The 12,340-nt window shown below is 38.1% G+C and overlaps 1 non-coding gene across 1 annotated transcript; it reads left to right on the top strand.

Moving 5' to 3' along the window:
- Positions 1–11,936: 11,936 nt before the first annotated feature.
- Positions 11,937–12,043, top strand: LOC127077918 (small nucleolar RNA R71). Its single transcript, XR_007787680.1, has one exon. It is a non-coding gene; the product is annotated as a small nucleolar RNA R71 (small nucleolar RNA).
- Positions 12,044–12,340: the final 297 nt, after the last annotated feature.

The following is a 12,340-nucleotide window of genomic DNA, read 5'->3' as shown; positions in this document are numbered from 1 at the left end:
TTCTAATTGGTTAATCCAACTCATTCAATTGTTTTGTGGCTTTGTCCATTCTTGATAAGTTTTCATACATTAGCCATAGGTTTGATTTATCCTAGTTGGTTGATGTTAATCTCACCTTTTGTCCTTAGTGATTGAATTGTAAGACTTCCTTGCTTATTATAGGGTTAACCCCTCACTAGCAAGTTGAAGCTTTTCTCACATGGTGGACTTGTTGTTTGTATAAGGTTGAGTTTTCTCCCGTGGATAACGAAAGACCTTAGGGCTTTTGTTTTAGAATTGAACCCACTCATATTTTGGAAATCTTTTAGCCGAACTACGGCGTTTTGATCCTTACCTTCCATGGAGAGGTACGTAGGCAACGGGTTCATCCGTTCAAACACAAAAATAATAACTTGTACATTCTTTTCGCATCCCTTCAATCCATGTTTGCACAATAAATATTTCATAAACAAATAATATTTCATTCAACAAGTGTGAAAAGGGCTCCCTAGGAGTACCTAGGACGTTTTGGGTGCCTAACACCTTCCCATTGCGTAATTTACCCCTTACCCAGATTCTTTGATCTTTTCATTAGTTTTCTATGTGTAAAACTTCTTAGGCTTTTGTTCGCTTTTTAGCCATTCCTTTGGATAAATAAAAGTGCGGTGGCGACTCGATTTCTTTGTATGCTTTGCTTTTGGTTTAATCAATAAATCATAAAGTGACGAATACACCGCTACACCACCAGGATTCTTAGAATTGACATCCGAAGAGATAGAAAGTAATCAATATTATGCTTATTGATCGCGACTTTATGAGTCTATTGGGGTATTAACTGCAAGTGCACAGTCTAATCGCGTAGTAATAAAAGATATCGATCCCACATGGACTTAATGAATCGATATACCGTTTTTCTAGGGTTACTTCGTAAAGCTAAGGCGGATGATACTTTGATGATTAGGGGAAATAGTAAAACTAAAATTGGATCTAGATTAAATATCAAATAAGCGGATATCGGTATGTAGTTCGTCGTAATTAGGGAATCAAATCTTCATTGGTTTCTTAGTTTTAAAATAAGTCCTTTCATTAGACACTATTGATTAAAAGCCTTTTCTCAAACTCTCGCTCTGTTGAATAGACTATAATTTTACCTTAACGTACGCTCTCACTATTTAGTTAAAATTAAAATCACTTTTTGAAAACAATAGAATCTATAGAAACTCTTTTTATTAAAATACTAACCGTTTAAACACCCTCGTCTCAAACTCTCGCTCTGTTGACTTAGATTATATGATTAAACTTAAATGCTTAACTCTCGTCCTCACATTTAACCTTTAAAAATACTTTTTGAAAATGATTAGAATTTAATTAACTCTAAAAATTGCTTTCGCCCTGATTTAAAGTTAATGTCCAATTTACACTGTCCAGTTAAAAGCTCAAACCGTCGTTCTGTTGATTTTAACTTCTTTACGTCTTTTACTCTCGTACAAAAACTTTGGTATTAACTCTGTAAATTGAGACCATAAAAAGAGTGACTATATTTTTAAATAAATTTAAACCGACTTAGTTTTGATTCCTTTATTCCGCTTACTTTACATACCGATATCTAAATTAATTAGCCGGACATGCTAAACAGGCCAAAACAATTATCATGCTTAAATACAGCCATATCATACAAACAATATAGATAAACAGCAATGCAGAGCATATATAAATTAAAACAATAAATTAAAGAACCTGTAAAATTAATAGAAATCTTGATTGTTCTCTAACTTCGATGCTTGAACACTCCACCACAAACCGGTTGGATTTGTTCTTCACAATCTTCGATCAGACAGTAAAATAAAGGCGAAGGAATAAAATACTATGATCCAACGTAAGGTTAGATCCAGTAAAAACTACACAATAATTTCCGGTGTAGAAACTAGTGTGAAAGAAAATAAATTCAATGCTTTGGAAATTAACTGGAAAAGAAAAGGAAATAAAAATTGCTAAGAAAGTAGAATGCTGGAAAATTAAAGAACAAGAAAAATATTGCACGGTGCCGAATACTGGAAAAATTAGAGAGAGACCGCAGGGTTCCACAATTGGGTCTATTTATATCCATCCTACAGTAACCGTTTCTTCCCAAGTCCCTTTAGTAGTTTTCCTCACGTTTCAATGAGTCAAGCGGAAGAATAGGATGAACGTGATTCTGTTACGCGTCAAAGCCAAAAATATAGGACTAGGGTGTGACGTCCGTCACACCATGTGTTACGCTCGTAACACAAAGTAGAAGGGCGTGACGCTCGTCACACCATGCGTGGCGGTCGTCACAGCATCTCAGTGCTTCTCCTTTGTAGTTGTGGGCTGGGCTTTAGTGGAATGCTTTTTTATCCTCTTTTTGCACCCCTTTTCTTTCCTTTTCACACATCCTTCAGTTTATGTTACCTGAAATAAATAGAAGGAAAATAGCAAGTAATATCGAATGATATGAAATAAATCGAAACAAATAATAATATAATTTAATTAAATCGAGTCCAAAAATGTGATATTATTTCATGTTATCAAACTCCCCCATACTTAGACTTTTGCTTGTCCTCAAGCAATGTATAAATCGATTTAAAATATTAGCCAGATGAAATTTCAAAACACACATCAATTCGTACCAGGTTGCAAGTAAATCTTGTTTAGGAATAACCTGAGTTTAGTTTTAACATCAACAATTACCGTCACAACATCAGATAACCCCACCTTATGCAAACCAGTTTGAGTCATGCTATTATAGTTAGCCTAGTTCTTTTACTCTTATTTCACCCGTTTTCATTCGAGCGAAATCACATTAAGCCCTTTATCGTTTCGTGCACATAGTGGAGTAACCGGTTAGTGATTCTGATCCCCTTTTAGCTAGAAGCTCTGGTACATAAGTTGGATAACTTCGTTGTTTAGTCCATTGCAAATTGCGGGGGATCGGACCGTAGTCCGCCCTACCAAGTTCAGCACCAGATACCTGCTGAACCAATTCACAATGGATCTTTCATATTATGCTTTTGTAGGGTCTGCAACCTTTGGATTAAATGATCTGGTAAGGATCACCTAACTTAATTAGTGTGTTTCCTGATATATATTTTTTATGTTGTTTTGGGAATCATTCACTTATATTCATCGGCTCTCCACGTAGTTTGCTATTAAGATGGTGCCGACTTCTCGTATAAACTACTCGGGGTTACTATAAAACTAAAAGTTCAAGGAATTGGTATAATAGGTACTTATCCTGATCTAACATGTCGAGGTTTTTAGAGTGTTGGGGCTGTGATAGTTTAATTTTACTCAAGTTTGATAAAATAAGCAACCTTTATACTTATTGAGTGTGTTGAATTTTAAATTTTTGTTATGGCTCAAGAAAATTGAGGGGAATAGATAATACGAAATTTTCACACTAGGGACTTGACTTAAAATAAATTATTATTAATATATATATATATATATATATATATATATATATATATATATATATATATATATTAATATATGAAAGGGAAATAACATACTTGAAAAAGAAATAATAATAACTGCAACAAAGTTCCCCCCCCCCCCACACACACACTTAAATGAAACATTGTCCCCAATGGTTCAAAAGAAAGATAAAAGAAAATGAAAATAAAAAGGGAACCCAAAGTCAATTCTGCCTTCCGCCTCTTGTTCTCGGACCCGGTGATCGTTGACGTACACCTAAGTCGTCAAACCTGCTGAGCAAGTCAGTGAACCGCTGGTCGGTTATTGCATTCCTCGCTTCCTGTTGTTGTTGCATCTGGCGCATCAGTTGCATCACTTCGAGATTCTGCGCCTACATTGCATCAATAGCATCCATGATGTCATCATTAGTGGCTGGCCTTCTTCTTCGACGACATCGGGAGGATGGACCAGTTGCATTATCGGAAGGGTTAAGCAGGGTTGACTATTGTTCAGGACCTTGATCACCTTGCTCCATTTCCTCAAACTCGTCTTGGAGCGGGTTTGCTTGTGTAGGCTCGGTAGGTTCGGGAGCATTCAGATCGTAGAGGAAGCGGTCGGGGTTGGTGACATCTGTGAGGGCAATGTTGGGCAAAACAACGCTTGGGACTTCTTGGTTATTCACCATAAGATAATACCCTCCGCCTACCCTATTTTTGATTAGGCGGCTGGAGCGACAGTAACTGATATCCATAAATAGAGGTGGCAGAGATTGCAAATTTTGAAGTCGGTCCCCTAGATTTAAGCCGAGTGCGATGGTGGTTATTAATCCTCCAATCACAAAAGGTTGGCGGCCTCTAACACAAAGGGTACGAATATGGTGAAGTAAGAAAGAAGCGGCGTTTACCTTTGTATCCATTTCAAAGACGTAGTGGAGGAAGAATAATTCCTTCGCGTTGACTTTGCTGTTGTTGGGTCGACCAAAAATGGTGTTTTGCAGAATGCGGATAAAATATCTGATAGTGGGGTTATGTATGTGTGAAACAAGTAGTACATCCCAGTTATTGGTTTCCACACCAGATATTTTTCTAAAGAGGTCGAAGGCGTTTATGTGCCACTGTGAGTTCGGAGGGATTCTTGGGTGGACACGGTCTCCTTCAGAAAACTGTAGCATGGCACTCAACTGGGTTTGAGTTAAGGCATGCTCAGTGTTGAACATGCGGAATTTGGCGACACCGGTTAGGTACTCGTCTTCACCGGTCGGAGTGGTGTATGAATAAGAACTTAAAAATTCTAAGGTGATTGATGGGTAGGTAGGTTGATTTTGTGAGCAAAGAGAAGTTAAATCAGAAAGCTGAAGCATCCATTGCGCACCTTGAAGTAATCCTAATTCTTGTAAACAATTTAAATCAGGATACCTGGTAGATACGACACCTCGTTGTTGGAACCGCTCGAACTGCTCCCGTTGATAATTATCGTCTTCAGATCGGAATATAATATTTCCTAATTGTTGGTTTTCCGCCATATTGATAAGTGGGTTGAAAGAAGGAAAGGGGATGAAAATGGATTTGTATAGAATGGTTTGTTGGAATGATGTGGTGTAGGATGAAAGGTATTGTAGGTATTTATAGGAAAAGTTTTTGGAAGTTGGAAGAGGAGTGGGTGAGAGAAAAATAAATGTGGATGAATGTGAGTGGAATGGTGTAAAGAGGTGGGTTAATGGGGAAAATAAAAAGGTGGGGGAGCAACGGTCGTGTCCCCAACGGTCAGCAACGTTCACCTATTCTCGAGCTATCACGCTCGTGACAGAAGGTGTTACGGGCGTCATGGGTACTTGCGTGACGACCGTGATGGCTTGTGTGACGCTCGTCACACAAGTGCTTGCAACGGTCACTAGCGCTCGTGACACATTACGTGGGTGCTTCATAAATTGTTTTTATTATTATTATTTTTTTGTTTTATTATATTTGCTATTGATATATTTTTAAATTGCCTTGCATGCTATTTTACTACACACCATAGTGTATATATATTTTTCTTTAACAGGCAGTGTAAGTAGTAGCATGCAGTGAATATCATTACTGGTAATTGTAGATATTGCATAAATCAAAAGGAAATAAAATAAACCAATAATGCCAATAACTTCAATAAATATAAAGTAACATTTGAAAATAAAAGAAAACATGGAAAAACAAATACTAAGATTAAAAATAATGTCAAACAAAACTATAAATCCTAAGACTAAAACTAATTAACTCCAATTTCTTCTAGCCACTTGTAGGATCTTTCGTTGCAGGGGCAAAGGAATTGACACGGCGGTTCAGCTCGAGGAAATGATTTGTCATAGTAGTCATGTATTGCAGAATTTCATGTCCCATCATATTTAACTCTTCTCTCATGGCAGCTTGTTCTGACATCAAAGCTTGAATAGCGGTATTATAATCAGTTCCGGACATATGATGTCTAAGATCGGGTATTGCTGATTCTGCGGACGGGATAGGATGAGGTGGAAAGGCAACATCATGGTAACCAGTTGGTGTCTGCGGATCAGACTCAGCATAAGGAATCTGGTTGCCAAGAATCTCATAATCTTGGATGGTTTCAATAGATCTAACAGGAGAAGGTATTCCATCCAGGTTGTAAAGCCAATTGTTTCGGTCATGGATGCTAGTCATCGGACTAGGAATTGTGAATAGGTAAACAGCTTGGTTATTAATTACTAATTCAAACTCTTCAGGTCCAAGATTTCTGATAAACAAAGTGTTGAAAAGGAAGAGTATGTTCATAGACTCAATGCCACAAAAAGGGTTCAAATTAAGCATGGGTTGGCGCAATCCAATAGCATTAGCAATCATAGTTATCAATCCTCCTATTTGAATCGGTGCACGGTCATCTTGGATAAGGATGTCAAAATTCGCCAGCATATAAGTGGCACCATTTACTGGACGGTTCTGGGAAGCATAGAATATTATGAAGAGTTCATCACGTGATACTGTGGTAATGTTTGATCTCTTTCCAAAAAGAGTGTGTGCTAGGATCTTGTGGAAATAGCGAAAAGTCGGGTTATGTATGCTTCCAGAGAGAAACTCGTGTTCCTCAGGGTCGTCATTTCCCGTCAAACTTCCCCAAAAATGCTCAAGCTCTCTATATTCAAAAAGGTCTTCTTGGCTCATGGTGAATGTATCAAAAGAAGTGGGGAACCCTAAAAGGTTGGTAAACTCTTGAATGTTAAACTGATACTCCATATTGAACATCCTGAATTGAATGAAACCTCGGTTTATTCCTTTTCCATGGTTTGGTAAATAGATTAGGGAGCTAAGGAATTCTAGAGTTAGTCTCCGGTAAGTAACAAATTGTCTTCGAATAGGAGTGGTTTCCCACCCTATTTGATTCAGCAGATGCAAGACACTATCTCTTAGTCCAAGTACGATCATTGCATCTTCATCAGCATAGAAGGTTGGGTGCATCTCTCTCTCAGAAAGTTCTTCAAATTTTTGTCTCTGAGCTCTCCCTCTGAATTTGATACCCATGCGGTCAATATGTGCCATCAGGTTAGAGTTAACTAAAGAAAAGAAAAACAAGAGTTTTAGTCAGGATTTGGCCAAATGCCGAAAGAAGAAAAAATTAATAAAAAAAAAGAATATGGAGAATGAAAACTAAATAAAATTAAAAAGAGAATAATCAAAGAAGAAATAAAAATAAAAATTTGTGGGTTGTCTCCCACGAAGCGCTTTGTTTAATGTCGCAAGCTCGACATAAAACTATTAAATGTTAATCTATAAATTCTGGAGGCATTATGTCTAAGTGCAGGACTTGCGAGTCTTCATTGTTCTCAGCATAATGATAATGTTTTAGACGCTGCCCGTTTACGATAAATGGTTCAATAGATTTTCCTTTAATTTCCACAGCTCCACTGGGAAAGACATTGGTGATTTGGAAAGGGCCTGGCCATCTAGAGCGTAGTTTTCCTGGGAATAACTTAACTCTAGAGTTGAACAAAAGGACTACATCGCCTTGTTTGAAGGTTTTTCTTGATATACGTTTATCATGCCATTTTTTCGTTCTTTCCTTGTAGATTCTGGTATTTTCGTAGGCGTCTTGTCTAAGTTCCTCTAATTCGTTTATGTCAAGAATTCGCTTTTCACCGGCGGCCTTATAGTTTAAATTTAAATTTTTAATAGCCCAATAGGCCTTATGTTCTAATTCTACTGGGAGGTGGCAAGATTTTCCATAAATAAGCTTAAATGGGGTTGTTCCTATGGGAGTTTTGTAAGCGGATCGATAAGCCCATAAAGCTTCAGGTAATTTTGATGACCAGTCTTTTCTTGATGTAGCGACTGTTTTTTCCAATATCTGTTTAATTTCTCTGTTAGATACTTCCACTTGTCCACTAGTTTGAGGGTGGTAAGGTGTTGCTACTCGATGTTTTACACCATACTTAAACAATAATTTTTCGAGTATCCTAGATATGAAATGCGATCCACCGTCACTGACGACTATTCTTGGAACACCAAATCTTGGAAAGATTATATTCTTAAAGAGTCTAGTTACTACTCGTGTGTCGTTTGTTGGAGAAGTTATAGCTTCAATCCATTTTGATACGTAGTCAACCGCTACGAGTATGTACTTGTTACCGAAAGAAGGTGGAAAAGGTCCCATGAAATCTATTCCCCACACGTCGAAAATCTCTACTTCCAAAATGCCTTTTTGTGGCATTTCGTCACGTCTAGATATGTTTCCTGTGCGTTGACACCTATCGCATTTCTTGACAGCAGTATGTACATCTTTCCATATGTTTGGCCAATAAAGACCGGTTTGTAAGATCTTAGAGCAGGTCTTGGATGTACTTGCATGTCCACCATAAGGAGCGGAATGACAATGTTGGATTATACTTTCTACCTCTTCTTTAGGTATACACCGACGGAAAATACCATCGGGGCCTCTTTTGAAAAGTAAAGGGTCGTCCCAATAATAATGTTTTATGTCATGGAAGAATCGTTTCTTTTGTTGGTAGGATAAATCAAGTGGAACTATTCTGGCGGCTAAATAATTGACGAAATCAGCATACCATGGTGTAACGCATATAGCTAAGGTGGTCTCAACTTGTTCATCATCTCTACTTTCTTCCAAAGTAGTTATAAGTTTATCGTACGAGAAATCATCATTGATCGATGTTCTTTCCGGTTCCAGGTTTTCAAGTCTAGAGAGGTGATCTGCTACTACGTTTTCAGTTCCTTTTTTTATCTTTGATTTCCAAATCAAATTCTTGTAGCAACAAAATCCACCTTAGGAGTTTAGGTTTAGCGTCCTTTTTTGTTAAAAGGTACTTAATGGCAGCGTAATCAGTGTAAACGATTATTTTAGCTTCGACCAAGTAGGAACGAAATTTATCTAGTGCAAATACTACTGCTAAAAGTTCTTTCTCGGTCGTGGCGTAATTCATTTGCGCTTCATCTAGAGTTCTACTAGCATAATATATGACGTGAAGTTTTTTATCCTTTCGTTGTCCTAAAACAGCGCCTACGACGTAGTCACTTGCGTCACACATTATTTCGAATGGTTCATTCCAATCCGGGGTCTGCATTATGGGTGCGGAGATCAATGCTTGTTTAAGTGTTTGAAATGCATCTAAGCATTTGTTATTGAAGATGAATTTAGCATCTTTCATTAATAGTCCGGTTAAAGGTTTAGTTATTTTAGAGAAATCTTTAATGAATCGTCGGTAAAAATCGACATGTCCTAAGAAGCTTCGTATTTCTCTCACAGTTTTCGGAGGTTGAAGGTTTTTGATTACCTCTATTTTGGCTTTGTCTACTTCAATTCCTCTATTTGATATAATGTGTCCTAAAACAATTCCTTCTTGTACCATAAAGTGACATTTTTCTCAATTAAGTACTAGGTTTACTTTTACACATTGTTCTAGAACTCTTTATAGGTTTTCAAGACATTCTTCGAAACTTTGTCCGCATACGGAAAATTCATCCATAAAGACTTCCATGATGTTTTCGAGAAAATCGGCGAATATTGCCATCATGCACCTTTGGAAGTTTGCAGGAGCATTGCACAAGCCAAACGACATTCGTCGATAAGCGAAGGTACCAAAAGGACATGTGAACGTTGTTTTTTCTTGGTCATCAGGATGAATTGGTATTTGAAAGAAGCCTGAGTAACCGTCTAGATAGCAAAAATGAGAATGCTTGGCTAATCGTTCTAACATCTGGTCTATGAATGGTAAAGGAAAATGATCTTTTCGGGTTGCTTTGTTTAGCTTTCTATAATCAATGCACATTCTCCATCCCGATTCAATTCGTTTGGTTATAGTTTCTCCTTTTTCATTTTCGATCACTGTTATACCTCCTCTCTTCGGTACTACGTGTACAGGACTAACCCATTTGCTATCGAATATAGGATATATAATACCTACCTCTAATAACTTTGTTACTTCCTTCTTCACTACCTCACTCAGGATCGGGTTTAGTCTTCTCTGATGTTCCCTAGAAGTTTTACAGTCTTCTTCTAGCATGATGCGGTGCATACAAATAGAAGGACTTATCCCTTTGAGATCGGTGATGTTGTATCCTAGTGCGGTTGGATATTTTCTTAAGATATGTAGGAGTTTTTCGGTTTCGAGTTTTCCTAGGTCTGCATTGACTATTACGGGTCGTTCAAGTTCTAAGTCTAGGAATTCATATCTCGGATTTTTGGGAAGTGTTTTCAGGTCGAGGGTTGGTTTCTTAAGGCATTGCGTAGGATCCGATGTTACTGCTAAACATTGGTTCAGTCTGTCTTCTGCACGATAGTCGGGAAAATCATCATTTTCTAATTCTGTTTCTTTTATGCATTCATCGATGATATCCATGAAGTAACATGTGTCCTCTATTGCAGGTGCTTTCAAAAATTTGGAAAGAATAAACTCAATTTTCTCTTCTCCTACTTCGAAAGTGAGTCGTCCTCGTTTTACGTCTATGATAGCACCGACGGTTGCTAAGAAGGGTCTTCCCAGTATAATGGGGGTAACTTCATCTTCTCTTATGTCCATAATTATAAAATCGGTGGGAATGTAGAATTGACCTATGCGCACGGGAACGTTTTCAAGAATTCCTACGGGATATCTAACGGAACGATCTGCTAATTGCACAGACATTTTAGTTGGTCTTAATTCTCCCATTTCAAGTCTCTTGCATATGGACAAGGGCATAACACTGATACCGGCTCCTAAATCGCATAAAGCTTTGTCTATGACAAATTTTCCTATATGACAGGGTATAGAGAAACTACCAAGGTCTTTAAGTTTAGGAGGCATATTCTGGATTATTGTGCTACACTCAACAGTGAGTGTAACGGTTTCGCTCTCTTCAAGTTTCCTTTTATTAGATAGAATTTCTTTTAAGAATTTAGCATATGAAGGCATCTGTGTAATAGCTTCTGCAAAAGGAATGGTGACGTTTAATTGTTTCAGTAGGTCAACAAATTTTTTAAATTGGCCCGCGTCTTTGGTTTTAATTAGCCTCTGAGGATAAGGGATATGTGGTTTGTAAGGCGGCGGAGGTATATAAGGTTCTTTGTTTTCTACGGTTTCCTTATCGCACTCTTCCTTTTCCTTAGGTTTACTTTCTTCCTCAGTTGACTTTTTAGAGTTTTGGTTATCAATCCTTGGGTCAGATGGTCCTTCCACCTCTGTTCCACTTCTTAATATAATTGCATGAGCGTGGCTTTTCGGGTTAGGTTGGGGCTGTCCAGGAAAGGTACCAGTTGGGGCAGCAGTAGGCGCTTGTTGTTGAGCTACTTGCGAGATTTGTGTTTCCAGCATTTTGTTATGGGTAGCCAGGGCATCTACTTTACTTGCTAGTTGTTTAATTTGTTCGTTAGTGTGTACATTCTGGTTTAAGAAATCTTTATTGGTTTGCTGTTGAGAAGCTATGAAGTTTTCCATCATGATTTCCAAATTGGATTTTCTAGGAACGTTATTTTTAGGTGTAGATGGGGTCGGCTTTTGATATCCAGGAGGTATGGCTGGGGCTTGACTGGGAACTTGACCTGGTGCGTATAAAGCGTTGTTACTCTTATATGAAAAATTAGGATGGTTCTTCCAGTTTGAGTTATAGGTATGCGAGTAAGGATTTCCTTGAGCATAGTTCACCTGCTCTGCTTGGATTCCTGTTAGGAGTTGACAATCTGTAGGAGTGTGACCTTGAATTCCACAGACTTCACAATTTTGAGTTACGGCAACCACGGTGGCTGGAGGTGATACATTTAAACTTTCAATTTTCTGGGCAAGAGCCTCCACTTTTGCATTAACATGATCAAGGCTACTTATCTCGTACATGCCCCCTTTTGTTTGAGGTTTTTCTACCATTGTTCGGTCGCTTCCCCACTGATAATGGTTTTGGGCCATGCTCTCAATAAGTTGATAAGCGTCAGCGTAAGGTTTATCCATGAGCGCACCACCTGCGGCGGCGTCTATGGTTAATCTTGTGTTGTACAAAAGACCATTATAGAAGGTATGAATTACTAACCAGTCCTCTAAACCATGGTGTGGGCAAAGCCTCATCATGTCTTTGTATCTTTCCCATGCTTCAAAGAGAGACTCGTTATCTTTTTGCTTAAATCCATTTATCTGGGCTCTTAACATAGCTGTTTTGCTTGGAGGAAAATATCAGGCAAGAAAGACTTTCTTTAACTCATTCCATGTGGTGACTGAGTTGGAAGGAAGAGACTGAAGCCATCTTCTAGCTTTATCTCTTAACGAGAAAGGATAGAGATGAAGTCGAATTGCCTCTGAAGTGACACCATTAGCTTTAACAGTATCAGCGTATTGAACAAATACGGATAAATGAAGGTTTGGATCCTCGGTAGGATTTCCAGAAAATTGGTTTTGTTGTACTGCCTGCAACAGTGAAGGTTTAAGTTCGAAGTTGTTTGCTTCGAT

The sequence above is a fragment of the Lathyrus oleraceus genome, chromosome 4 (assembly GCF_024323335.1).
Source record: "Lathyrus oleraceus cultivar Zhongwan6 chromosome 4, CAAS_Psat_ZW6_1.0, whole genome shotgun sequence".
NCBI classification, from domain to species: Eukaryota; Viridiplantae; Streptophyta; class Magnoliopsida; order Fabales; family Fabaceae; genus Lathyrus; species Lathyrus oleraceus.
The sequence above is the reverse complement of the archived record's forward strand: the minus strand, read 5'-3'. Positions and strand labels throughout refer to the sequence as shown.